Genomic DNA, 27,695 nt, shown 5'->3' on the forward strand with positions numbered 1-27,695 from the left:
CTGAATTCCCTTCTAAGGTGAGTTTGGCCTATGCCCAGGAATGAATAAGGACAGCATAAAGGTTAGAAGAAAGACTGAGTCATTTAGGTCTGATCTTTGTCACTGCCATAATTTCCTCAGTTATAATTTTTGCAAAGGCTGTTTCAGCCCTACTCAGAATCCCCCAAGTATAGTGCCATTTGGGCAAAAGCCTCCTTCACGCTTTTTTTTTTTTTTTCTTCAGGTGCCTGCCTGGACTTAGCACAGGTTAAGGAACTGGACAAGACAGCTACATTCACATGAGTTTCTGCCAATTGTTCAGTGCATCCTGATTAGGTTCTTACCTTCCAAGTTGAGATGCAAAGAGATGAACTGAGAATAGGAGAACAGCACAGTGGGGTACACATGAAGAGCTTATTAGCGTTCCCCCTAGTAATGGGTAAGTAGATGGAACTCATGCTGGTTCAATACGTCATTCCGTCCTCACTAGGAAGCTGGGAGAGAGGGTCCCTCTTTTGGGGTGGCAGCAGAAGAAAGAGACTTACATTATTTACTGAGCACCCATTGTGTGTCAGGCACTTTTATGGGGGGGCTCAGAACATGATACCCCAAAGTATGGCACCTTGGCATGCTGAGTACTTTGAACTGAAGGAAACTGAAAAGGCCTCAGAAACAAAGTCTCTCTGACCTTCTCCCATCCTCCTGTCTCCTGCTCCTCCTTCTCCCGCTAAGTGAATCGTGGAAACCAGAATCCCTCTTCCCCAGGCACGTCATAGAAACTAGAGCCCCTCTCCTCCACAGCAAGCCATAAAACCTAGAAACATCACTTTCTCCCCTCTCCCTTCTCCTTTAAAGACCCTCATTTAAGAGGGGTCCTGCCCCATACCCAGGAGAAAGCAATGCTACACAGAGAGGTCAAGAAGAATCGGAACAGACAGGCCTTGCTGGGTTCCCCTCAATCTATCACTATGAGATCACACCCTTCTGTCCAATCACATTTCCATATGGCCATCCATATTCTTCATCAAACCTAAGCAGAAACACAGTTCTCCCTGAGTCTTTGGGTCTTCATTTCTGAAGTCTCCTGTGTCACTTGTTGACCTGTCTTTTGTTATTTGAGTGTCAGCTGTGACCTTTATGATGGGGGAGGAAAGGGTTCACAGCTTTCCGTCCCTACAGGCTGTGCTAGACCTCCAGGCTGTGCTAGAGAAACAGGAGTGTTTCTCTAGTCTTGTTAACCTGCTGCCCCTAATACCCCCTAAATCTTCCCACTGCTGTTGCCACCACTGTAGTCATTTGTGCTTCTGGCTTCCCTGGGCCCTCCGTGTGTCTCTGCACCACTGCAGGTGCCAGGCTCGGTTTCCTCCCCTCTCCATGATCCTACTCACTGCTGCCTACGCACACTGCTCAGGTCACATGGGCTGCAGAAGGGTGTCCACCCCAGTTCTGGTACAGGACCCCTGGCTTTGTGACCTGGCCTGTCATGCCCTCTTCTCTTGGCCACAGCAGCCAGACAGGCCCTCTCTGATCTCACATCTGTGCTGACCCTCAGCCTGTGCACACTCTCAGGCCAGCCTTAGTGACCAATGAAGCCACTTGCCTGTGGTGGGTTTGGAGGGACGGAGTAGCTTCTCCTCCAAGAGCCACCAATGCCACCCACATTTCAAGGGGTGTTACTGCTCTGTCCCTACCAGCTTAGCTACTGTGTGGGTTAATAAAGGGCTTTGAAGTCTCCTTAAGGAAGTTGTTACAAAGACAATCTTGTTACAAGCACTTCCAGACCACAGTAGGCTTACGGATAATCTTTTCTGCCTGATAGAGGGCCTCGAGTGAGCTCTGGAGTGGTGCAGGAGTGTTTCTCTTGTTCTGATGTGTCATCGAGGGCAGTCTGTCTGTTTAGAAGATTAAATGGACTAGAGGAACACAGAGCTTGGGGAGAAACCACTACAGGCTCAAAGATGCAGAGACTGAACCTGTGGAGGTGAAATCACTTGTTGCGCATGTCACAACCAGTTAAAGGTAAACCGGGCCATGCACACACATTTTGGTATTCCCACTCCAGGTGTTCACCCATCATGTCTGTCTAAACATTAAGTTCATTGTCTCCTTGAACAGGCACCTCTAAGTGTTCTCCAGAGATCCCCAGAGATGGAGAGGTTAAAATGGCAGAAACAGGTGGACTTCATAGACCAGTAAGGCTAGATTGTGAACTGGGTTTCATAGACAGAATGAACAGGGCTGAGATGTTTACTGCATGTCTGTGTCAGAAACTTGGTTAATTAGTAAAGAATGGATAACAATTAAAAGGGAATTGAGCATATAAACTGAGGCCCAGTTGCCCCAGTGCTTTGAGAGAATTATTATTATTATTATGAATGGAATGACCACAGGTATTCAAGTTGAATGTCAAGGATCCCCTCGTGACAAACAGCACAGACTCAACCAGCTTAAGTCCCCAACTCTGGGAATCCTTTGTCTGCTTCCTGAGGCTTGTGCAGATGAACATGCAAGGGCTTGCTGTGCCATCATCATTTGGGGCTGTTGTCAGCCAATAAATAACCCATTGCTCAATGAGTTAGGGTAGAAAGTAGACCTTCTGCACTCAAAATGTGGCAATTGGCCACCAAATGACATGCCTAGACAGGGAATGGTACCCCCCAGGATGTTACCATCTGAATAGACACAAGGGTGAGGCTGGTGAGTCAAGGGGCAGAGAAGCCGGAATGAACAAGGATTTGGTGTTAGGAAGTCTGGGCTGGCTGAAGTGCCTGCCCCACCACTTCCTCAATGGCTGACCTTGACCGTGATGCAAGCTTTCATTCTCTGTAAAGTGAAGGTGTAATCCATACCCCTGAGTCATCATAGAATTGATATATGGCTGGAAGGTGATAAGGCCAGTGGACATTTTCTTCATTCATTCATTCATTCATTCATTCATTCATCTTCTATGTGCCAGGCACTATGCTAGGCTCTTGGAGAGTGCACAAACATAAAACAAATAATCTCATGAATAACTATATAATTACAACTCTAATAAGTGCAATAGAAGGTTGAGATATGACTGAGAGGGGCTCACTCTGTCCTGGGGTGGTGAGGAAAACATCATCAGTATAAGGATTATGTTTTATGACTTCATAAAAACTTTGAAATGCACAGCACATACCAGGCTCTTCTTTCCCAAACCTAGTGCCATTTGGTGGCATTTGCCTTGACATAGCAAGTTGTTAGCCTTTCAGGCCTAAAGGTTAGGGTATAGAGAATTTTGTTTCTTAAGGTGATAATTTTATTTCTTAAGATAAGAATGAACTCTTCAAATGGTATCACTCAATTGGGAATGCACTCAGTTGGGAAGCTAAAGAAAGGACTGCTGGGAGGAAAATAGACATTTATTGAGCACCTACTGTTTGCCTGCCACTGTGCTTGACACTTTATTCTTACAACAACCTGCAGGGATAGTGTTAGGTTTGCCATTTTATAGATGAGGAATCTGAGGCTTGGAGAAGGTGAATCTTTTCTAGTTCATGAGGAACCCAGATGATTTTGTCTCCAAGGCCCAGGCAGGCTCTTTTCATGGCTGTCCTAGAGATACCTCAGATGGAGATGTTTTCTTACTGGGTGCCTCTAAGAGGAGGATTCTCCAGTTTTCCTTCTTTTCTTTTCTTTTTTTTTATTTTTTATTTTTGGACAGTCTCCTCTGTCGCCCAGGCTGCAGTGCAGTGGTGTGATCTCTGCTCACTGCAACCTCCGCCTCCCAGGTTGAAGTGATTCTCCTGCCTCAGCCTCCTGAGTAGCTGGGACTACAGGCGTGCGCCACCACACCTGACTAATTTTTGTATTTTTGGTAGAGACAGAGTTTTACTATGTTGGCCAGGCTGGTCTTGAACTCCTGGCCTGAAGTGATCTGCCTACCTCAGCCTCTGAAAGTGCTGGGATTACAAGCATGAGCCACCATGCCTGGCCTACGGTTCTCCAATTTTCTAGATGCTATAATCGTTTGTTTGTTAATCAGAGGCACGTGTACAGATTCTAGCAATCAAATAATGCTCAGCATGGGATATGGCTGTGTCTGAGGGACCAAGGGACCCTGTATCATACTCTGTGATCAGTGGATAGAACATTTGCCAAAAGGAGAGCTCAGCGCTTTGAATCGACATAGGTCTCAAGCAAAGGAAGGAGAATGTGAGCCATACCACATAGCTCTTTTGTTACATTAACGAGCTTTGCTTTGACTTAGGAAGGCCAGACAAGACAGAGGCAGAGAGGGAAGGGGGAGGAAGGGAGAAGAGGGAGGAAGGAGGGAAGAAGGAAGGAAAAGTCCGCATGGTATCCTTTGACTGGGCAGTGGCTGAGGGAAACTCTAGGCCAAGACTCACATAGACCTATTGATCCGGGTACCAATGTCTGTGTTTTAAAATATAGCCAGTTTTGTAGTTTTATTCACATCTGCTTCTTCCCTTTCACAGTGTTGGCTTGGAGACATAACCCCTGTGTGAACCCTCGTTGCCCTGCTCAGTTTCAGGCAGGATCAGTTGGAGGACAGTGTGACCTGGAGGAAAGAATGCCAGGCTTCTGAGTCTGCCAGGAGCCAGCAGTGGAATGTCGGCAAGTCCCTTGCTGTGTTTCTGCTTCTGTTTTCTAATCTGTAAGTCGAAATAAGAATGTCTAACTCCACACAGGGTTGGCAGTGGGATGAGGCCGTATATGTGAGAGCGCTTTGGGAAAAAAATAAATAACGGCATTTGTCCTACATAAGATGTCACTCCTAAGAGTGGACTTCACAAGAAAGGAAGTGTGTTTGATCTCAGCTTCGGTTTACTAATCTAAGAAAATAAAAACTGGATTCCAACAAGGGATTGTAAATTCTCACTGCATACCTGACACCAGTTACCATGATGATTCTCGTCTGGTCACTTGATCCCTGAGTCCTTCAGCTCCTACTTCTGTTGAGTGGCGAATAACAGCTCTTCACTGAGACTTTCATAAAGCACTCTGCGTGATTCATTTAAACATCATAATAATTCAAATTTCTATGCACGGGGAAACTTAGCATTTTACGTGAAGTAAACCTTGGTGCAATAGTGTCACCTCTTTCCAGGTGCATTATTCACAACGTCATGGTTAGCTGACACTCAGACATTTAGGAGATATAATTAGACTGTAATAGCTTAAGGTTTCTCACAGCCTTCTCTTTTTTCACACCTACTGGGGAACCCACTCTCCTCTAGCCTCAGGGATTTGGTTCATATCCTTCTTGTTCTTCTTCTTCTCAGTCTGAAGCACTGTCCTCTCCCACCCATCTTCTAAACCACAGTGTATTCACAGGCCACGTTCCAGCAAGCTCACAAGTGCCAGCCTGACATGAGTAGTGCTAATATCAAATCTGACAACTTCCGCTCGGAGTCAGGCAGGCAGAATGGTATAGGGGGCAGAGCTTTGGCATCATATGAACCTGGGTTTTGAAACTCAACTCCACCATTCACCACCCTGTGTGACTCTGGGCCAGTCATTCAACTTCTTTGAATCTTGATTTCTTCCTGGTTAAAGGGATGAGAGTCCAGCCAGGCACGGTGGCTCATGCCTGTAATCCCAGCACTTTGGGAAGCTGAGGCGGGCAGATCACCTGAGGTCAGGAGTTCGAGACCAGCCTGGCCAACATGGTGAAACCCCATCTCTACTAAAAATGCAAAAATTAGCCAGGCATGGTGGCGCATGCCTGTAATCCCAGCTACTCAGAAGGTTGAGGTGGGAGAATTGCTTAAACCCGGGAGGTGTAGGCTGCAGTGAGCTGAGATCACACCATTGCACTCCAAGCTGGGCAACAAGAGTGAAACTCCATCTCAAAAAAAAAAAGAGAAGAGAAAGAGAAAAATAGAGATGAGGGTCCTAGAGTAAGTATACCCCAAAGGGAGAAAGGGAGGAATACATTTAATCAGCTAGACATATGAAGAACTTAGCACGGCGGCACATAATGAGAACTATGTCAGTGGTCTTTGTCCTCTGTAGAAACATCCTGACTGGATCAAGGGGAGCTGTTTCTCCCAAAATTCCAACCCTGGTTTGGGCAACTCCATCAACTTCCAGGAACCCTCAGGGAAGAATGAGTAGAGATTTCCAGATATCCCTTTCCCCCACACATTGGCCTCTCATAGAATGTAACTTTGGTCATAACAAACCCAGTCTTATTACTGAAATAAGTTGAAGACTTCTAAACAAGTAGGCTTAGAACCTCTTTTCCATGGGAAATGCCTGATCACTGGAATTTTGTAGCTAGAAGGTATTCCTGAGCTCAGAGATGCCACATACTATTGAAATTATTGGTAATTTCCTCTTGCTTGGGCACTCAAGCTCTCTACCATTGCAGGAATTCACGAGCTGACTCCTTCATTTCAGGTGCTTCCAAAGAAAACTGACAAGCAACACCCAGTTGCCTACATTTTAGTTTGCATTCATCTGCACTGGGTATAGGGTACTAGGAGCATGCAGCACAATTCTGCTTCTCTTCCAGCTGGAGTCTGTAGACTGAGCCAGGCCACCTTGTTTAGGTTCTAGTGCCTGACAAAGAGCTCAGTGGGCTGGAAGCCTATTGCAGTTAACACTGCTGGCTTTGTAGCTTGGACAGGTGAAAGTCAGCAAGCTTCCCAGTAGACCAATTGAGCTGAGTTGCCTCTCCGGCCAGAAGCCAGCCCTGGCAGGTATCCAACTTCCTCTCAAGCACTGAGAAAGGGCTCAGGTGTATCTGGTGGCTGGCAGAGCAGGTAGTCAGCCAAGGCTTCATAGTTCTCACCCACGGCAATTCAGCTAGCAAACTAGAGACACTTCCCCAAGAAGACACAGCGTGGCAAGCCTGCTGAGATGCATAAAGAAATCTTAGCTGGTGAGTTACTTCTTTATGCCTGCCCCACTTGAAATAAGAGTTTGGGGCTCCTTTTACTGTGATTAAAACTGGATTATTTATGTTAGCATCTCTGTTTTTTGACACAGCTATGCAAAACTTTTTGATCTTACATGTCTCTGTTTACTGTCCAGGACTTTGTGGACAGTAGAAATGATAGCAAGATATAGTTGGAGTTCTTAAAGAATGTTCAAAGAATCAGAAAGTTCAAACCCCAGAAACTTGGCCTGTCTTTAGAAATTCTGTATCCCCTGAGGACAGTGGTGAAGGGGAGATACCTCCGTAACTCCATTTTTATGATAGGGACCATGCCACTTAATCCCAGTGAATATTTGTAAAATTATTTGGAGACATTTAGGAACGACATCATAGTCCATAATTACAAAGTGTATTGGTGCTCGTAACTGTAAGAGATGTTTGTTTTTAGCGGAGGCATCAGACCTGTCTGTGATAAGAAGGCTCCCTGGGTTCAAGTCACCCCTGAGATATTCCAGTTCATAGGAAAGAAGTCAATTCAGAGGCAGTGAATGACAGAAGTCCCATCATAATAGGTCTTATATAACTAGCCGTCAGCAGAAGGGAACTGCTAAAAACTGGGGGAAAGGGCACAGAAAAGTTATGGAAGGAGCAGTGCTAACTTGCAGCCATTGTCCCAACAAGAAGGAAGTTGCAGGGAAATGAAAGATAACTCCGTGGCCTCTTCCAGGGTGATGAGCAACATGGTGCTTTTGTGAAGATTCCACCCAGAGAGTTTGATGCTGGGCAAAACATGCCTGGCCAAGACTTGAAACAGAACTTTTTTTTTTTTTTTGAGTCTGAGTCTGGCTCTGTCACCCAGGCTGGAGTGTAGTGGCATGATCTCAGCTCACTGCAACCTCTACCTCCCAGGTTCAACTGATTCTCGTGCCTCAGCCTCCCAAGTAGCTAGGATTACAGGTGCTTGCCATCACGCCCAGCTAATTTTTGTACTTTTAGTAGAGATGGGGATTTTGCCATGTTGGCCTGGCTGGCCACAAATTCTGGCCTCGAACTCCTGGCCCCCAGCGATCCACCTGCCTTGGCCTCCCAAAGTGTTGGGATTACAGGAATGAGCCACCGCACTCAGCCTGGAAACATAACTTTAAACGTTGAACTGAAACAGGGAAACATCTCAGCCAAGTGATTTTTTTTTTTTTTTTTTTTTTTTTTTAGTGAGAATGCAAGTTGCCGTTATTTATTTGGAGGGCAATTTGATCATTTCTGTCAAAATACTTATTGTAGTTATGTGATTTGACTCAACTCAAGTTCTAGGACTTTACCCTCATAAATGTACAAAGATTATGTGTATAAGGATTTTCACCAAGGCATTGTTCTTAATAGTGAAAAACTGGCAGTAATCTAAGTACCCATCAACAGAGAATTCAATAAATAAATTATGGAAATGACATACTTTACAGCTGTTAAACAATGCATTCATAAACTTATATATACTGACATGAAAACATATCCAAAATATATTAAATGAAAAATACAGGCCTGGTGTGGTGGCTCACACCTGTATCCCAGCACTTTGGGAGGCCGAGGCAGGAGCATCAATCATTTAAGCTCAGGGGGTTGGAGCTGCAGTGAGTCATGATCACACCATTGCACTCCAGCCTGGGCCACAGAGCAAGACCCTGTCATAACTTTATGTGTGTGTGTGTGTGTGTGTGTGTGTGTGTATGTTGCAGATTAGTATGTATATTTCATTTTCTGAAAAGCAGAAATTTTTTTTTTTTTTTGAGACTGCGTCTAGCTCTTGTTGCCCAGGCTGGAGTGCAGTGGTGCAATCTCAGCTCACTGCAACTTCCACCTCCTGGGTTCAAGCGATCCTCCTGCCTCTGCCTCCTGAGTAGCTGGGATTACAGGCGCCCACCACCACACTAATTTTTGTATTTTTAGTAGAGATAGGGTTTCACCATGTTGGCCAGGCTGGTCTCAAACTGCTGACCTGAGGTAATCTGCCCACCTCAGCCTCCCAAAGTGCTGGGATTACAGGTGTGAGCCATCGCACCCGGCCTAAAAAGGTAAAATTTGTATATACCTATAACAAAATAGGTTTTATTCAACTCTGAATTTGCGAACTGACTTCATTACTAACACTTTCACTTTTTAGAGAGTAACCTCTCTAAATCTATTTTCTTGTGTTAGAGTATTACATATTTCTTTTTTTTAATTAAATATTTATTGATGATTCTTGGGTGTTTCTCGGAGAGGGGGATATGGCAGCGTCATAGGATAATAGTGGAGAGAAGGTCAGGAGATAAACACATGAACAAAAGTCTCTGGTTTTCCTAGGCAGAGGACCCTGCGGCCTTCTGCTGTGTTTGTGTCCCTGGGTACTTGAGATTAGGGAGTGGTGATGACTCTTAAAGAGCATGCTGCCTTCAAGCATGTGTTTAACAAAGCACATCTTGCACCGCCCTTAATCCATTTAACCCTGAGTTGACACACCACATGTTTCAGAGAGCACGGGGCTGGGGGCAAGGCCATAGATCAACAGCATCCCAAGGCAGAAGAATTTCTCCTAGTCAGAACAAAATGGAGTCTCCTATGCCCACCTCTTTCTACACAGACACAGCAACAATCTGATCTCTCCTTCCTTTCCCCACACTTCCCCCCCCTTCTTTTCAACAAAACCGTCATCGTCCTCATGGCCCGCTCCCGATGGTCGCTGTCTCTTCGGAGCTGTTGGGTACATCTCCCAGACAGGGCGGCCGGGCAGAGGCGCTCCTCACCTCCCAGACGGGGCGGCCGGGCAGAGGCGCTCCTCACTTCCCAGACGGGGCCGCCCGGGCAGAGGCGCTCTTCACTTCCCAGACGGGGCGGCCGGGCAGAGGCGCTCCTCACCTCCCAGACGGGGCGGCCGGGCAGAGGCGCTCCTCACTTCCTCCCAGACGGGGCTGCCGGGCAGAGGCGCTCCTCGCATCCCAGACGGGGCGGCCGGGCAGAGGCGCTCCTCGCATCCCAGCCGATGGGCCGCCGGGCAGAGACGCTCGCCACTTCCTCCCAGACGGGGTGGCAGCCGGGCAGAGGTGCTCCTCACATCCCAGACGATGGGCGGCCGGGCAGAGGTGCTCCTCACTTCCCAGATGGGGAGGCCGGGCAGAGGGGCTCCTCACATCCCAGACGATGGGCGGCCAGGCAGAGACGCTCCTCACTTCCTAGACGGGGTGGCGGCGGGGCAGAGGCTGTAATCTTAGCACTTTAGGAGGCCAAGGCAGGCGGCTGGGAGGTGGAGGTTGTAGAGAGCCGAGATCACGCCACTGCACTTCAGCCTGAGCACCATTGAGCATTGAGTGAGCGAGAGACTCCGTCTGCAATCCCAGCATCTCGGGAGGCCGAGGCGGGCAGATCACTCGAGGCCAGGAGCTGGAGACCAGCCCGGTCAACACGGCGAAACCCCATCTCCACCAAAAATACAAAAACCATTCAGGCGTGGCGGCGCGCGCCTGCAATCCCAGGCACTTGGCAGGCCGAGGCAGGAGAATCACAGGAGCCCGAGGCAGGGAGGTTGCAGCAAGCCGAGATCACTGCAGTACAGTCCAGCTTGGGCAACAGAGGGAGACCGAAAAAAGAAGGAGAGGGAGAGGGAGAGGGATTTTTATAAAGAGTTATTAAGAGGGAACTTTTAAAAGAAAAAAAAAAGTGATAATCCAACCTACCAGATAATGACTCTTCATTCTTACACGTTCCCTTCTTCTTGTCCATGTCAACAGAGAAATATACCTAGTTACTATGGAGAAAAGATACCCTATTGTATATACTACTTTTTTAAAAACTAACATTGGATTATAAACACTTTCCCACATTCCTACATAGTCTTAATTATTTTAACATTGATAAAATCTTAAGACAAGTTCCAAGAAGTCATGAAGCCTGGAAAGATTAGTGATTTAAAACAGGGAGTCAAATTTCTTGAGTGACTTCCTCTAGAAGGTCAGGAAACTCCTAGAAGAGCAGCAAAACTACAACTTGAAGGATGCAGATATATATGACAATAGGTAGACTGTTGTTAAGTCAGTGGCTTGATGGCTTAATGGGGACAACAAGAGGAGGTGAGTATACCCACAGGGCTGGCCACACTGGGGAAGGGAGCCCTCTAGAATGGGTCCAAGCCCATAGCCAAGAGCAGAAGCTGCTATAGCGGTGGTCAAGGAGGCTTCATTCTAAGTCCACATGCTGAACAGTGCTTCATCAGCAGACTCTCTGAAGAAGCTTCTGCACCTTGGAGCTCCCCAAAGAGATCAAAAGCCATGATCAAGACCAAGGGAAAGGTGGGGGAGTTGTGGGAGCTGGACACAAAGGACATTTAACTCCTTGTCTCACTTCCAGCAGCTGCCAACCATCCTCCTCCCAGTCACTCCTGGCTCTCTTTTGCTCTCTTCTCTATTTTTTTTTTTTTTTTTTTAAGACAGGGTCTCACTCTGTCACCCAGGGTAGAGTGCAGCGGCATGATCATAGCTCACTGCAGCCTTGATCTCCTGAGCTCAAGAGATCTCCTACCTCAGCCTCCCAAAGTTCTGGGATTACAGGTATGAGCCACTGGGCCCAGCCTTCTCAATTTTATTTACTTCTGTCCCTTTAACTTACTCCACCCCTCAGCCTGAAGAATCAATGGGCTGTGATCTTTGGTTCCATACTCTACATGCTGTCCTGGGGGATCTAAGGCAGAGGTCAGAGGAGGAATGAACTCAGATATCACAGAGGGATAGGCGAGAGCATTAGGAAGTTAGCAATGAAGATAGTGTTCTGGGGAACAAGGTGACATTTTTACTTGTTCCACTTCTGTATTGTTTGGGGTTTTTTAAATGGCAGATATGTTGCAAACTAAAACAATCACATAAAATTTTGTTTTAATTGGAGGAGGTGAATGTTTTCTAAGAGAAAGAAAAGAAGCTGTCGATAGTGCCAATAAAAGCAGCAGAAAGATCACTCAGCGCATGTGCAAAGACAAGGTCTTGGACAACAAGTTCTGCAAACCAGAGTGCACAGAAACTAGAAGCCAGGAAGAAGAACGCTGAGTCGCGAGAAACGGTGACTGAATGATATGAGAAGGGCCATTTAAAGACTTTTACAGAGAGGACAAGGAGAGAGAGCAAGAACAGAAGAAGCTCCTAAGATTTGAGAAACTTGAGGCAAATAAACAGAATAAGGGCTAGGTGCGGTGGCTTCTACCAGCACTTTGGGAGGCCGAGGTGGGCGAATCACTTGAGGTCAGGGGTTTGAGACCAGCCTGGCCAACATGGCGAAACCCTGTCTCTACTAAAAATACAAAAATCAGCCAGGTGTGGTGGTATACACCTCTAGTCCCAGCTACTTGGGAGGCTGAGGCAGGAGAATCACTTGAATCCAAGAGGCGGAGGTTGCAGTGAGCCGAGATCGCACCACTGCACTCCAGCCTGGGTGACAGAGCGAGACTCCATCTCAAAATAATAATGATAAACATAAACAAAATAAGGAGAGCAGCCATTTCTGAAGCCAGGAGGAAATGTTCCAGTTGGAGGGGAGCAGGCAAAAAAGAGAGACAAGAGCAGTGAGGAGAGAGCCATTAGGCGGCACTGCAGAGAAAACTGTTTGGAGTTTTGAAAATTTTGTATTGTGGAAAACTTCCCAACCCATATAAAAGTGGAGAATACATACTCAGGAGGTAGAGCAGGAGGATTGCTTGAGCCCAGGAGTTTGAATCCAGCCTGGGCAGCAGAGGGGGACCCCATCTCTTAAAAAAAAAAGGAGACCGTATGGTTATAATGAATCCCTATATACCCATCAACCCTTCCCCAGATTATTTTGAAACAAATTCAAGACATCACATTATTGTAGTGGCTCTCAACTTTAGCATGCATTCGAATCCCCTGAAGGGCTTGTTAAAACACGGATTGCTGGGTTCCACCCACCGAGTTTCTGATTCAGTAGGTCTGGCCTGAGAATCTGCATTCTAACAAGTTCCCAGGTAATACTGATGCTGCTGATCTGAGAACCATTGTAGTTAGTATTTCACCTATAGATATTTCTCTTTAAAAAGGACTGCCCTATTTAGACATAATCATGATGTTATCAGCACACATAAAAAGCACTAATAATTCCTTAATATCATGTTTCCCAATTATCCTTTAAGTGTTTTTGTTAACCATTTGTTTGAACTGGGATCCAAACAAGGTCTATGGATTGCAATTGGTTAATATGTCTCTTTAGACTCTTTTCCTCTGTAGGTAGAGTTTGAATGGGCAGCATGAGAGACAGTTTGAGCAATAGTTGAGAGAGATATGCAGATGTGTGTCGTGAAAAGACTATAGGCCGGGTACGGTGGTTCTCACCTGTAATTCCAGCACTTTGGGAGACCGAGGCGAGCAGATCACCTGAGGTCAGGAGTTTGAGACCAGCCTGGCCAACGTGGGGAAACCCCATCTCTACTAAAAAATACAAAAAATAGCCAGGCATGGTGGTGGGTGCCTGTAATCCCAGCTACTCAGGAGGCTGAGACAGGAGAATACTCAGAGGCTTGAACCCAGGAGGCGGAGGTTGCAGTGAGCTGAGATTGTGCCACTGCACTCCAGCCTGGGCAACAGAGCAAGACTCCACCTCAAAAAAAAAAAAAAAAAAGCACAAACTTTGGTTTGGATCCCACCTCTACCACTTACTAGAGATACATGAAGACATGAAGATAATAAGTCTATTCATGGGCTACTTTGACAATTATATAAAAATTACGCCTGTGGAGTGGAATCCATACATATTAGGGCTAAGGATCAGAAGCTCTGTGACCTGGGGCAAGTACTTAACTTCACTAAGATCAGTTTTCTAATCAATAAAACGATTATAGCAATACCTATTTTATGGGTTGTGAATGAGCTAATGAGTGTAAACATCTTAAGCACACTATCTAACCTGTAATAAGCACTCAGACTTGGTATTGTTATGAAAATAACAGTTATTTTAGCCACACAATGAATGTCACTCCTCTTCCTCCTAAATAGGAATGCCTTCTCAGAATCTTGATTTTCAAAGTGATGGATTGGGAGATCCCAAGCCATGAATGTGAATTTGTGTATTTCCCTTCTTATTTATTTCTCAGTTCAGTTAAAGCCACCATCATCCTCCTAGTTGCCCAGATTAGGACTTTTGGGATCAACCTGAACTCCACCCCACATTCGCCATATCAGTGTTTCCATCTTAAGGGGGCTTCTGGGATCCATCCCCAAACAGAATGCAAGAACCTAACGGTGCCTAGCACATGATAGGTCCTTAATCAGCATTGATTATTTGTATTTCCGCTGCCTCTGCTCTACTTCCAACCACTGTCATCTCTTACCTCCACTGCCCCATCCCCTCTTCCCACCCTAGCCTCTCAGTCATTGTCCATCCTGCCAGAGTGACATACTTTCTGTTTTTCCCACCTTCTCATCCTCTCCCCTCTCTTCTCTCCCTGTCTCTGTTTCTGACTGCAACTGTAGTGAGTGGAGTATGTGGCTCACTCATTATCCATCGTGTAAGGAGTTGCTCTTGTTTTATTTATTTGCTTTCCCCCCAACCTTCATTTCTGATACTCACTCTCCTTCCTCCCACATGCTGTCACTCTGATATTGTGATAATATATTCTTGGGTATGTATGTGAACTTACAAAATGTTAGAAATGTTTGTTCCCTGGTGCCGCAAAGAAATAGCACTTGAACATAAATTTAATTCTCTCAGTAAGGCAATTTTTACTTTCTGCAGAAAGGGTGCTCATCACAGATGGAACAATGGCGAGAGCACACCTGGACAGGGGAGGGGCAGGAGTTCTGATTCCTGACACAGGTAGCCCCTGCTGCTGTGTCGTTCCCCTATTGGCTAGGGTTGAACCGCACAGTCTAAGCTAATTTCGATTGGCTATTTTAAAGAGGGCAGGGGTATGAGTCAGAGTGGCGGAGTGAGTAGTTTAGTAGGAAGGACAGTTAGGAACAGGTAACTAAAGGTGACTTAGGTCAGAGCAGGTGACCAAGGGTGACTCAGGTCAAAGAAGATGACCAGAATGAGTCAAGACGGAGCAGGTGACCAGGGGAAGAGATGTGAACTACTGATTAGGACTAGAGGGAAAGTTGTTTGCTTAAACTAGAAGCAAGTGGGCAAAGAGAACCAGGAAGTTAAACTTTAAAATGGAGAATCAAAGAATAAGAGAGCTGAAACTACTGACGTGCTGATTCTTTGAAGAGAAACTTGCAGTTCACTGTATTTAACAAAAATATGTTATTTTGTGTGGTTTGGTTTTTAAACCTACCTACCGCATTTACTTATCCATTCCCCTAGCAAATGCCCCAGCTCCCTGCTACCAGTACTACAGTGAGGTGAGTATTTTTGTCCGTGATCCTTTAGGACCTGTGTAAGAGTTTCTCGGAAGCGTATGTCTAGGAGCGGAATTGCTGATGCATATTTATTTTCACAAAGTACGTCTAGGTTGTGCCTGCGAACTGCAGAACTCTCTGCCCGTAATGACTCTGTCCAAACCCCTGCACTAACAGACTTGACCAAACTCTAGCATGGCTTCTAGCAGCTTAAGGCCATGTCCCTAGGATGATCCCAGCCTCCCTTAAAATGCTTGCCTGGAAGCTCAATGCTGCCAGAAGAATTTACTGTTTATTCTGGCCAAAACCTGGTGATAGGCAGATAGGTCCCTGAGCTCCCCCTTAGAGCAGCTATTTTAGAAAGCTTACAATTATAAATCTTTCCTTTGCCCTTTGAGATGTAAATCTCCCACCCAAAACGGTCTCCTCAAGGATCTGAGAGCCCTCTCTTTGAAATGCAGATATTCAGGGAGCTATAGCTCTTCTCCCAGGAGGATAAGGGCCTAACTGCTGTGGATGCCTTACTTTAGGAGAAGTGTGTTTCTCCTTCGGATAAGCACCAATGAACAAATCCAGGTGGCGTAATCACATGGACTAACCCTCCCTTAACACCCCACAGTGCCTTTCCCTTAACCTTTAAATAGTCTCCAGCACTTTGCATCAGGTATTGAGCTCCGTTCACGCTCTACTCTTTTTCCTTATTGCAATAGTCCCTGAATAAAACCTGTCCTGGCTGCTTTAACTGGTGCCTGGCTTTATCTTTGACATGCCCTAGAATATAGTGTTTGTTTCCTTTCCGTTTTGTTTCTTTACAACCTTGCCAGAGTTTGGTATTATCCAGTCTCCTAATTTTCCAACCTCATGGGTAAAAAGACTTAATCTTACTAGTGTTTTAATTTTCATTTATCTAAGAACTAGTGAGGTTCACTTTGGGAGGCTGAGGCGGGTGGATCATGAGGTTGGGAGATCGAGACCATCCTGGCCAACATGGTGAAAACCCGTCTCTACTAAAAATACAAAAATTAGTTGGGCATGGTGGCGGGCGCCTGTAGTCCCCAGCTACTCGGGAGGCTGAGGCAGGAGAATCACTTGAACCCAGGAGGTGGAGGTTACAGTGAGCCGAGATCATGCCACTGCACTCCAGCCTGGGCAACAGAGTGAGACTCCGTCTCAAAAAAAAACAAAAAACAAAAAACAAAACTAGTGAGGTTGAGCAAAACCAGTGGGTTTTTTGGGGTGAGTCACATATTCATAGCCTTGCCCATTTTCCTGTTGCATTCTCTTTTTCTGATTGATTTGTAGGACTTCCTGATTGATTTGTAGGACTTTCATATATATTCTGTATAATAATCTCTTGCTGGTTTTGGGAGTCTCAAATATTTTTTCTCAGTCTATCACCTGTCTGTTCATTTAGAAAACTATACCTGCCATCGTCATTATTGTTAATTTTGACATAGTCACCAATTTAAGGTACAGGGAATACAGTTACACTTTTTGAATGTTTTTTAAAAAAATTCTTCCCCATTTCTAAGGTCATAAATATATTCTGACATATATATATATACATACACATGCATATCTATGTTTTGTAGGGTGGTGTTTCACATTCATATCTTTAATTCTTCTGAAGTTCACCTTTGCTTATGGTGTTAGGAATGCAGCTTAATTTTTTTCCATGTAGTGAGCCAATCTTCCCTACACTGTCTACTAAGCAACGCATCCTTTCCCCATGTACTTGTTTTTCATACATCAGGTGCACATACAACCAAACACATAAGCATACATATGAATTTCCGACACTTTTTCACCCTTACTCTATTTCCATGCTTCTGCACCACAGTGCCATAATGTTTTATTATATAGCATTGGAGTATACTGGGGCAAGTCATTCCTCTTTGTTCTTTTTCTGAAATTGGCTCAACTGATGGTGGACCTTGTTTTTTTCTTCTACATAAATTTTGAATATGCTTTTTTTATTCCCTCAAAAAATTCTGTTGGGACTATACTGAAAGTGTCTTGAATTTTTAGATTTATTTTGGGAGAATTGTTATCTTTACACGTTAAGTAGTCTTGTCTACCAATATGGCATATCTCTTTGCTTAAGTCTAATGTCCTTTAATAGTTTTATATTTTTCTCCAAAAATTTATTCTGAATATTAAGCTGATTTTTTAGTTGTGTTGCTCTTGTGAAAGTTATCTTATTTTCTATTAGGTTTCCTGGCTGAATGTTGCTGTTGTGGAAGAATGCAACTGAGTTTTATAAGCAGATCTTGTTCCTGACATCCTTGCTGAACGTAAGTATTAGTTCTAAAAGTTTTTCTATTAAGTCTGTGAGGTTTTCTATGTAGATAATCAGATCACCTGTAAATAACAACAGTTTTGCTACTTCCTTTCAAATCCTATACCTAGTACTTCTTGTCTTATCACATTGGCCAGGACCTCCAATACTATGCTGAGGTGTGGCAGTTCTTAGAAGGAATGTGGGTGTATCTTTACCTGTTATCTCCTTCCTTTCCCCTGATGTACCCACAAGCTTCATCTCCTGCTGGTGCAGGGCTAGTGATACTGTTCTGTCTTGCAGTGGAGTTGGGGAAGACTATCATCTGCCCATAGAAATACAGGGGAGGAAAACAGTCCAAGATAAAATCTTCCCCACCTACAGCACTTTCCCTTTTCCCCTGCAGTCTGCAGTCGCAAACACGTACACTGGGCTCCAATCATTTGCTGTCCCTCTAGAAACTTCTCACAATTATCACATTAGGTTCTCAGATCCATCAGTTGTACCATTTCTGAGACACTCCCACAACTAGGTTGACAGAGATAGCCAGGAGCCCCTGTTGGGTCCCCATTGTGTCAGTATCCAGAAGCCAGAATGACACTTCTAAAATAGTTATAATCATGAGAATGTTTTAATCAAGGGCCTTTAAAGCCCTCATGTAAGCCCTTTAATATCACATTCCGAGGTCTTAACAAGCTGGCCTCACCTCCTTTTCTACTTCCCATAACATACCCCACACTCCAACTACCCTGGGTGATCTTTTCCCCCAAAAACGCCATACACTTTAACCCTCTGTTTACCATACAGTTACCTCTGTATGGAATTCTCTCTCCCCTTTATCACATTGAGAAGTCTTACTTATTCTTCAAAGCTCGGAACAAAAGTTGTCTTCAAGAAGTTTTCTCTAGTTCATGCCGTTGGTGTAAATCATTTCTTCTTCAATACTCCCTGGAGCACTTATCTGTTGGATTTGCCGTATAGTTTGTTGCCAGCAGAGCAAAAACTGTGTTTTATCCATATCTCTATCTCTGGTTCAGTTTTTCACGCACAGCAGATGCCCAATAAATGTTTATTCATCAAGTTAAATAACGAAGACCACGATTTGTAGGAAAGATAAGTTATTAGTAAGAATGAAGTAATCCTTTTCTTGGCTAATCTTAGTTCCAGTAAGATTGAGTGTGAATTTCCAGAAGTGGTGTTGTCTTCAGCAATTCTCAGCACCATGCAAACAGGAATGAAAACATATACTGTAGGCCGGGCGTGGTGGCTCACGCCTGTAATCCCAGCACTTTGGGGGGCCAAAATGGGTGGATCACTTGAGGTCAGGAGTTTGAGACCAACCTGGCCAACATGGTGAAACCCCATCTCTACTAAAAATATAAAAACTAGCCGGGCATGGTGGCGGGTACCTGTAGTATCAGCTACTCAGGAGCCTGAGGCAGGAGAATTGCTTGAACCCAGCAGGCAGAGGCTGCAGTGAGCCGAGATTGCACCACTGCACTCCAGCCTGGGCAACACAGCGAGACGCCATCTCATTAAAAAAAAAAAAAAGAAAAAGAAAAAGTAAGAAAACATATACTGTAAACTCCTAGTCATTTTCTTTATCTGATTAAGTCCTCCGAGTGCTATAACAGGTGTTCAACTTGTGCAGTGCTGAGCAATTATTTAAAACAAAATGTAGGCCGGGAGCGGTGGCTGGCTGGGCGCCGTGGCTTATGCCTGTAATCCCAGCACTTTGGGAGGCTGAGGCAGGCGGATCATCTGAAGTCAGGGGTTCAAGACCAGCCTGGCCAACATAGTGAAATTCCATCTCTATTAAAAATACAAAAATTAGCCGGCCATGGTGGTGGGCACCTGTAATCCCAGCTACTCAGGAGGCTGAGGCAGGAGAATCACTTGAACCCGAGAGATGGAGGTTGCAGTGAGCAGAGATCGTGCCACTGCACTCCAGCCTGGGTGACAGAGCAAGTCTCCTTCTCCAAACAAACAAACAAAAAACCAAAATGTATCTGCCAAGTCTAACATATAAGGGCAATTGTGAAAGTTAGCGTGTGGTTAGACATTCGTGGGTCTCTATTCTCGAAGAATCCTGCTAGTTACATCCTTAGTGGGTATCCTTACACACAACCCATAAAATGTACCAATTTACTGGTGAAAATTATGAAAACAAACAATTTTATTTTGAAATTGTTACCTTTATTTTTGATAGGAATTTTCACTAAGTGGGCTTCCTAATTGCCCCACAGATAGATTAGCCATGCTGTGGACGAGACATGAAAAAGGTAGATGAGTAAACCGAAGTAAAATAAATAATAGTTATATTGTCCCTATTCTTTGAATGATATACAGCAGTTTCTTCCATGTGTTTATTTTTTTTCTTCCCTGGGAAGTAGGTCAAGAAAGTGTTATTAATATTATCATATTGGTAAACACTGAGATAAGGAGAAATTAAATTAATTTTTTCAGTAGATTGTTACAACACTGGTCCTCAATTTGTTCATACCTCTCTCTACAACATCCTTGGATAATACCTTTCGCACTGACTCAAGGCTTAGCCATGTATCTTTCTTTGGCAAATGGGACAAGAGCAAATGTGACACAAGAAAAAATATTCAAGGGCTTGCACACTGAAGCTTGCTTTCTCTTGCTGCTCTTTGATACCCTGAGACCACTATGCTGAGAACATTATGTGAAGCCTGGGCTAGCCTACTGAAGGAGGAGAAATCACATGGAGCAGAGACAAACCATCCCAGCTAAGTCATCCTCAACTAACCAGCCTGTCAATTTCATGTATGTGAGGGAGGCCAGCCAACCCCAGTTGAGCCACCTACACACCTCAGATCTGCACACCAACCTAGATCAGAACTGCTCAGCTGACTCACAGAATCATGAAAAATGATGAGTGTTCATTGCTTTAAGCCACTAAGCTTTGGGGTGGTTTGTTTTACCCCCAACCTAACTGGTACATTCCCCAAGAAAGCCTAGTCAGGCTAGATTCTAGGGGTCCTGGTCCCCAGATTCATGTTCAATTGCTACTACTCCTCTTCTGTTCAAAGGCCAAATTTAGATATGCAAAACTTAAGGATTTTATTTTGGACCTCATTGAATTTCCCAAGGGCAAAGGCTATGACTTGATTTATCCAGCTGGAATAGCACTTTGCCTTATTAATAAAATAATGCTCAGTGAGGGGTGTTACTTCTCTGAAAAGGAATTAAACTTTAGTTGTTTTTGTAAGGATAGAAGGGAAAGCTAACTGTTACATGTATAACTCTTGGAATTTATATAGGGCATAGATATTTCTAGTTACAAAGAAGGTTTTAGACTAAGGAACTCTCCTAAGAAATAGAACAGAGAGGATGGAAAAAGCAGGGCCCATATCTTACTCATGATTTTGTCCCTGATATGGTTTGGCTGTCCCCACCCAAATCTTATCTTGAATTGCAGCTCCCATAATCCCCATGTGTTGTGGGAGAGACCTGGAGGGAGATAACTGAATCATGGGGGTGGTTTCCTCCATACTGTTCATGTGGTAGGGAATAAGTCTTACAAGATCTGATGATTTTATAAAGGGTTTCCCCTTTCTCTTGGCCCTCATTCTCTCTTGTCTGCCACCATGTAAGACATGCATTTCACCTTCCACCATGATTGTGAGGCCTCCCCAGCCACGTGGAACTGTGAGTCCATTAAACCTCTTTTTCTTTATAAATTACCTAGTCTTGGGTACGTCTTTATCAGCAGCATGAAAATGGACTAATACAGTTCTTATGGCCCAGACCAGAGTCTTGCAGAGCTGCTAGGCTGCACAACTTCAGGAAACACCACTTACCTTGAGGTCTATGCAAACAGTGTCCTCTGCTCCCATCCCCAGAGTTGTGCAGTGTACAGGGGCCCCTGCATAGCACACAGTAAATGTTTAAGAATGAATGTTAGCCAGGCATGGTGGCTCACACCTGTAATCCCAGCACTTTGGGAGGCCGAGCACATGTGTACACACACACATTTGTGGTATTTAGCAGGTTTTTTTGTTTGGTTTTGGTTTTTTTTTTAGAAAAGGTCTAGCTCTGTCTGTGCAGTGGCACAGTTATGGCTCACTACAGCCTCAATCTCCTGGGCTCAGGGTTCAAATGCTCCTCCCACCTCAGCCTCCCAGGTAGCTGGGACTACAGTTGCACGCCCTCATGCCTGGCTAATTTTTAAAATTTTTTTGTAGAAATGGGGGTCTCACTATGTTGTCCAGGCCGATCTGGAACTCCTGGTCTCTAGCGGTCCTCCTGCCTCATACTTCCAAAGTGTTGGAATTACAGGCATGAGCCACCACATCCAGCCTTAGTAACTGAGTTTTAACTGCAACGAAAAATAAACCAAATTAGAATGAGTATCCCTATTGGGTAGCCTCCAGGAGCGCAAGCCACTTTGCTTTGTGACAAAGTAGGAAAATATCTAAATGAATTGTAAAGATCAACAATAGGCCCAGAGAAGAAACTCACCAAATTCTGCAGGTTAAAAACGATAAAAAATAAAAGCTCATTTTGGCTAATGGTGACACCTAGTGGTGTATCAAAACTGTGGGGTTTTCTTGGAGTAAACTATTTTATTTCACACAATGGAGTGGGGGAGTCCCTGGGATTGTGTACCCTTGCTCCCTTCACAATAAGATAAGGAGGTGAAGACCTGCAGACCTCCCAGGGTCAGCAAGTGCAGTATTGTTCTAGAAGAGACTGTTTCTGTGTGCGGTTGCGGAAGACCTCAGAATTATACCAGAAGGTCTCAGCCAGTGATCCAGGGGTCACTCATCACTTAAGACAATTATTCCTGTCTGTCTATGCCTTTCCACTTGAATTTCACTCTTTCTCCTGCTCCTTGCCCTCCTTCTTTCCTCTTCTGCTTTTATTTACCCCATGTTTATCCTCTGCCCCCATTCCATTCTTAGTTCTCTAAGCCCATTGATGCCTCCCAAGATGTTACAAACCCCAGAGCAACACAGTCTAGTATGGTAACCACTGCCCCATGTGGCTGTTTAAATTCAAATTGATTAAAACAAAATTAAAATAAAAATTCAATCCTTCAGTCTCACTGCTTCCATTTCAAGTGTTCAACAGCACTAGCGGCTACCATATTGGACAGCGCAGACGCAATCATTCCCACCATTGCGGACAATCCTGTTGGAAAGCATGGGCCTGAGGCTTTGTTTACCACCCTCGGCTCACCTCTTTTCCTTCTCAGCACCTCTTCTCTAAGTGGCAGTTCTTGAGACAGTCTTCTTTCTGCTCCTCCCTGTCCCTCCCTGCTCACTCCAGTCTATTGGGTGGCTTTCTGTTTTCTGTATATTATTATGTAAACTTGTTAACATGACCTTGCCAAGGTACACACACAAAATATGTCATCATATTGGACAGTTTATTCAGGACAATGATTTCACACCATCTTGTTTTCCATACACTGGAACACATCAAAATATTTTTAAACTCAACACATCAACACATCATTTAAAACAATTATACCCCAGGCCCTTTTTTTTTCTTTTTTAATCTATAGGTTCCTACTTTTTTACCTTGTCTTGTGCTAAAGTAGCTTTAAGATTAAACAGTACATCCTTTTTAAAAATACCTAAAAATATATATTGTATGCATAGAACAGCTCTGGAATGGGACACAGGAAGCTGGTAACACAGTGGTGTTTGGCTGGGATGGACATTTATGTTGAGAACCCTTTTATAGTATTTGGATTTGTACCAGGTGTGTGTGTATGTGTGCATATCTGTGTAGATATGTGTATATGAAGCTTTTAAAATTAAATTGAATTATGAATAACTTTTCAAATGAAAAATAATACTTGAAAATAAATCTCACAGCCTTGAAAGGATCAAACCAAAATGATTCCAGGAAGATGAGCTCTCAGAAACAAGGTCATTTCTGAATAAGGCTGCATGGTTTCGATGATGATGTGTCTAATGTGTGGAGATGTGGTACTATGTTCACTTTATGTGCAATGACGATTTGCTAAGAATTAGAATACTCTGGTGAGTGGCACCTTCTGACTGCCAATGAAAGTTTACATTAGAAAGAGAGCCTTCTGGCCAGGCACGGTGGCTCACACCTGTAATCTCAGAACTTTGGAAGGCTGAGGCGAGTGGATCACGAGGTCAGGAGTTCAAGACCAGCCTGGCCAAGATGGTGAAACCCCGTCTCTACTAAAAATACAAAACTTAGCTGGGCGTGGTGGTGGGCGCCTGTAATCCCAGCTACTCAGAAGGCTGAGGTGGGGGAATCGCTTGAGCCCTGGAGGCAGAAGTTGCAGTGAGCTGAGATCACGCCACTGTACTCCAGCCTGGGCAACAGAGCGAGACTCCATCTCAAAAAAAAAAAAAAAGAAAAGAAAAGGAGCCTTCTTTTGAGCCTGTCACTTTGGTGCCCGTCTCAAAAAGGACCTTGGAAAATGCTGAAAGCTAGGTGGATCCTCCCTTCCTGGGGCACACTGAGTCACCTCTCTTTCAAGGGCTTAAGGAATAAAGTGAAAGTAACCATTTCTCTTCCTTTTCCTTGGCTCCCCTGGGCTAGCCATGGCTGTGTGTTCTTCTCAGGACCACTGGATCTTCAGGGAAGAAAAGAGAAGGGAGCCTGAGTTCTTGCCTCACTTCAAAGCTGGTTTTAGCCCAAAGGCACTTCGAACTTGGGATTTATGTAGCATTTATAGTAAATTCTCATGTTTCTTTAAAAAGAAATTTGGGGACTAGAATACCTACAAAATAAGAACTAGTTACACCGCCAATTTGAGAAAAAGGGAAACTGAGGCAGACACAGTAAATGTGTGAGCTGGGATTCACAGCACTCTTGACTTCCTGTAAGTTTCCATGACATCGAAACCAAAACCATATAATCATATGCCCAGACCACACTATAGCACCTCTGTGTGAATTCATCTAAATAAAGCGATGCCTGGACCACGCCACCCAGGGGAGTTGGTTTGTGGTTCTTTCTGACTGTGGATTTCTACAGTGCCAGCCTGGCTTTGCGGGGAATCATCGTCCTTCTAAAAAAACTAAGGTTTACAACTGGGCTCCCCAGGACATGCAGGATTGAGTTTCTAATGATGGGAAGACAAATGGCAGCCCAGTCCTCAATTAGGTTTTTGAAAACAAGACATCTGTCACCACACTACCCCCCTCCCCGCCGCCGTACAGAAGTTTACATTTTATTTAAACCTAGTGGTTTCTGTTGTTGTTGTTGTTGTTATTTTCTGTTTTTGACACAAGGTCTGGCTCTGTCGCCTAGACTGGAGTGCAGTGGTGTGATCACAGCTCACTGCAACCTTCACCTCCAGGGCTCAAGCAATTCCCCCACCTCAGCCTCCCCAGTAGCTGGGATTACAGGCACGTGCCACCATGCTCAGCTAATTTCTGTATTTTTTTTTGTAGAGTCAGGGTTTTACCCAGGCTAGTCTCTGACTCCTGGACTCTAGTGATCTACCCGTCTCAGCCTCCCGAAGTGCTGGGATTACACGCGTGAGCCACCGCACCTGGCCAAAACCTAGTGGGTTTTTTTTGTTGTTTGTTTTGTTTTGTTTTTTAATGACTGAAAAAAGAGAAAAAAAAATCTATCTTTTAGAAGGAATAACAAAACATAGGTCTAGAAATTGAGTCCCAGACAGGAAGCATCTGCTACCACTTAATGTTTAATGGTGTAAGCCCCAGACTGCCGAGGATGGGCAGGATTTTATAGTTTGGAACTTACCAAGCACCATCTATTTTCTAAACTAATTTTGAGTTGATGTGGAATTCTATGTTTTAGGAAGGCAATTTAAAGGGCATAGAATAAGCTAAAAAGAACATAAGCGAGCAAAAGGAGAAGCAGCTATATCGCAGAATAGCAGATGGAAGGGTTTCTGCCTCAGCCTGAGTGTAGCTACGTATTAATTAGATGTTATTGTTGCTTGCATTAAAGAAACAAAAAACTGTCAGTTTTGCACCACAGACAAAAATGTATGAAAGAAAAGAGGAGTAGAGGCCTCAGCAAGAGTAGGAGAATATCACATTTAAAAAGTGCAACTTATAAAAAAGTGTCCAAGAAAAAAGAAAATTAGCATAATGTTGGAAGAAACTGTTCTGGAACAACTGCTGTTTTAATCCTTCTCCTAGTCTGTTTGTGCTGCCATAACAAAGTACCATAGACCGGGTAATTTGCAAGAACAGAAATTATTTCTCACAGTTCTGGAGGCTGGGAAGTCCATGACCAAGGCACTGGCAGGTTTGTTGTCTGGGGAGGGTCTGGTCTCTGTTTCCAAGATGGTGCCACACGGTAGAAGGCGGAAGGGCAAGAGGGACTTACTCCCTCCATCAAGCCCTTTTACAAGGGCACCTAGTCTCAATCCTTAGGGTGGATCCCTCATGGTCTAATCCCCTCTTAAGGGCTTCATCTCTTTTTTTCTTTTTTTTTTTGAGACAGAGTCTTGCTCTGTCACCCAGGCTGGAGTGCGGTTGCATGCTCTCGGCTCACTGCAACCTCTGCCTCCTGGGTTCTAGCAATTCTCCTGCCTCCCCAAGTAGCTGGGATTACAGGCGCCCGCCACCACACCTGGCTAATTTTTGTATTTTTAGTAGAGACGGGGTTTCACCATGTTGCCCAGGTTGGTCTTGAACTCCTGACCTCAAGTTATCCGCCTGCCTCGGCCTCCCAAAGTTCTGGGATTACAGGCGTGAGCCACCGCACCCATCCAAGGCTTCACCTCTTAATATCACTATCACATTGGCAACACCTGAAGTTTGGAAGGGATACATCCAAATCATAGCAATCCCCAAACCTTATCCCCAGTATGCGAGACTGTATTCAGTTAAAGAAAACATGTCCTAGAAATGATATATACGCTCAGACCTCAGGAAAGGTCACTGATACAAGGAAGTGTGTGATTTTCTTCAGGAGAAAATGACTGATGACCACAGTGGATTCAAAGAGCATGGAATAAAACCATCGGCTTGGTGACCCAGTCTGAAAAGAAGAAAAATGTAAGCCAGGTGAAAATAGGCTTTTCTGCAGCCAGGCTGCAGAAAAGGTCCAATATCTGTACATGCAAGAATAAAGGGGAAAGGAAAAGGAAGATGCCAAGACTTCATCAACCTGGACAGACAGACAAAATGGGCCTATTTATTGTGAGTTCCAAGGCATGCTGGGTAGGGATGCTTAAGAGCCTGTGGTTGCTTTGGGATCGTGACAGGCCCCATCGAAACAAAAGCTATTTGACCTTGGGTGAGTCACATAGTTTCTCTGAACATTAAGATTTTATCTGTAAAATGGGAGCGTAAGTTGATGTGCATAAAGCATCTGGCATGCAATAAGGGATCAGTACCTAAAAAGAGTTCAGCATTGGATTCCTGTTATTTTCTTTGGGAAGCATAAGCTTCAGCCATGTTATCACATTTCCTGTCTTCTAATCAGCCCTGACAGGCTCGTAAAAGAGAGACCTGGCTTAGGCACAGCAGCTCTAGGCTCCCATTAGGAGTGGTGGATCATTTTCCTTCTGGCCAGGATCCAGTTGGCCCCAGGTGGTAAACCTAAGAATGACTTCAATTTTTAAACATCTTGTTGCCTTAAGGGGCAAAGGTAAATAAGTCCCAAGAGCCTCAGTTTCCCAGATTCCCAAGTGTTGCCTGCATTACTGCATCTATGTTTCATTCCGGGTATAAAATGCTAGATTTCTGAATGTGGATTTTCCTTCCCAGGAAGCCTAAAGATAATATAGATATCTATTTAGTTGAGTGCCTTTTGCCAGGAGACAGGAGAATGGAGAGAATGATCATTGAATCTTATTTTTAAGCACAACATAATCCTTAGCAGTGGTTAATTTGCTTAATAAATAATTGTTGAATATTATTACGTCCCAGGGAGATACAAGTGCTCAGGTGAGACAAAGAAAAGTAAAACATAGTCCTTGCCCTTGAAGAGTTTATGGTCCAAATGGGGCTAAAACTAGGACACAAATTATTACACTCAAGGCACAATGCAATAAGGACCACAGACCAGATGGGAACAAAGCGAATCAGGGGTTTTGAAGGAAATTTCCTCTAGGAGATTTTTATTACATCAGCAACACTCTAATAAAAATAATACCCTAATAAGTAGTGATTTTCCTTTCTCTCTGTTCCCTTGTATATCCTTGTCCATACATTTATGTGATTTTTATAGTGTAGTCACAATAAACTTTGTGTCTCCTGAG

At 44.4% G+C, this 27,695-nt stretch overlaps 1 long non-coding RNA gene across 1 annotated transcript; it reads left to right on the forward strand.

Annotated features, from left to right (window-relative positions):
- The first annotated feature begins 227 nt into the window (after window positions 1–227).
- Window positions 228–27,695, forward strand: LOC134738203 (uncharacterized). Its single transcript, XR_010123822.1, has 5 exons — window positions 228–418; window positions 1,799–1,998; window positions 4,443–4,621; window positions 17,423–17,504; window positions 26,402–27,695. It is a non-coding gene; the product is annotated as an uncharacterized LOC134738203 (long non-coding RNA).

Source organism: Pongo pygmaeus, chromosome 16 (genome assembly GCF_028885625.2).
Source record: "Pongo pygmaeus isolate AG05252 chromosome 16, NHGRI_mPonPyg2-v2.0_pri, whole genome shotgun sequence".
Taxonomy (NCBI): Eukaryota; Metazoa; Chordata; class Mammalia; order Primates; family Hominidae; genus Pongo; species Pongo pygmaeus.